Source organism: Octopus bimaculoides, chromosome 23 (genome assembly GCF_001194135.2).
Source record: "Octopus bimaculoides isolate UCB-OBI-ISO-001 chromosome 23, ASM119413v2, whole genome shotgun sequence".
NCBI lineage: Eukaryota > Metazoa > Mollusca > Cephalopoda > Octopoda > Octopodidae > Octopus > Octopus bimaculoides.
The window spans coordinates 4,063,134-4,064,170 of record NC_069003.1 but is presented as its reverse complement, the minus strand read 5'-3'; positions in this window follow the sequence as shown (position 1 = coordinate 4,064,170).

Below are 1,037 nucleotides of genomic sequence, written 5' to 3'. Positions count from 1 at the left end.
AGAGAGAGAGAGAGAGAGAGAGAGAGAGAGAGAGAGAGAGAGAAAGAGAGAGAGAAAGGTAGAGAGAGAGAAAGAGATGTACGTTTACATACACACTTACACAAGCATATATATATATATATATATATGTGTGTGTGTGTGTATAAAGAAAGAGAGAGAGAGAGAGAGAGAGAGAGATTTATGTATATGTATGTATGACAGTGTACGAGTTCGCATATGTTTGTGCATGTGTGTGTATGGATGTGTGCGTGTAAGAGTATATATGTATGTGTTTGAGCGCGTACGCATATACACTTACACACGCGATTATTAGATTCCATGATGGTGCAATGATGCAGTTGGATTCCTTATTGCTTCTATTTCTGCAGCTGCTGCTGCAGTTATTGCTGTTGTTGGTTATGATATTTTTTTCTCCTGACAATTTTTCACTTCATAGTTTTTGGGACATGAAGTAGTAACTGTGTTTAGTGGTGTAGGTTGTTATTTATTTTCTAACTATATTCTCGCAGCTCTTAACATTCTAAATTCAAATGCAGCGGAGTCCAGCTCTGCTTTTTCGTCATTTCGTGCTCCATAAAATATCCTAGAGCCCAGATTCTTTTCTTATGTTCCAGAGTAGTTACGTCCTCTCTGCTCCGTATTAAAATGATGTTTATTTTAATCTAGCAATTCAATAGAAATTGCTAATGGTTGCAACTCATATCTGCCTTATACCTTTCAGGACCTAGCAATTAAAACGGCAGGAAAAGATTCTCCTACACATACATACATACATACATACATACATACATACATACATATATGTATAGACAGGTTTATGAACAACAAGAAGGAATATTTGTTTCACGCTCGGGAAAGTGAAAAAGTCTTTTACGTTTCGAGCCTACGCTCTTCATTAGAAAAGGGCACGAGAAAATAAACAGAGAGAGAATGAAAAAAAAAAATGTGGATTTAGCGGTCATACATGCCGACTGATTAGAAAAATAGTTAGAGAGAAGAGGTACATAGAAAGAAGAGGTATGTATATATATATCTAT